The following is a 308-nucleotide window of genomic DNA, read 5'->3' as shown; positions in this document are numbered from 1 at the left end:
ATGCTAATCCCCGTCTGCTGCCCGCGCCCGGCAGCCTTCGCTTCACCCTCTGCGCAAAGAGGGAGCGCTGGAAATACCGCCCAGCCCGGCTGCGGACCGGCCTCACTTCGACGCCGCTGATGTTCCTGTTCCCGACTGCCCCGCACCGCCCCTTCCCCTCCCGCACCCGCGTTCTGCCATCGCTTTTATACATCTGCTGTGTCCGCTTACTGACACAAGCGCCAGGCATCCTAAAAGCGCAAAACTTCCCTGTAAGCGCACGGGAACTTCCTTATAAACCCTGGAGAACTTCCCCAAACTTCAGCAGG

At 61.0% G+C, this 308-nt stretch overlaps 1 protein-coding gene across 2 annotated transcripts in view; it reads right to left on the bottom strand.

Moving 5' to 3' along the window:
* PTK2 (protein tyrosine kinase 2) overlaps positions 1-308 on the bottom strand; it is a 179152-nt gene that overhangs the window by 134978 nt on the left and 43866 nt on the right. The gene's annotated exons all lie outside the window — the stretch shown is intronic.

Source organism: Corvus brachyrhynchos, unplaced genomic scaffold, assembly GCF_000691975.1.
Source record: "Corvus brachyrhynchos isolate BGI_N302 unplaced genomic scaffold, ASM69197v1 scaffold89, whole genome shotgun sequence".
In the NCBI taxonomy this organism is placed as follows: domain Eukaryota; kingdom Metazoa; phylum Chordata; class Aves; order Passeriformes; family Corvidae; genus Corvus; species Corvus brachyrhynchos.
Note: the sequence above shows the minus strand (reverse complement) of the source record. Positions and strands in the feature narration are given on the sequence as shown.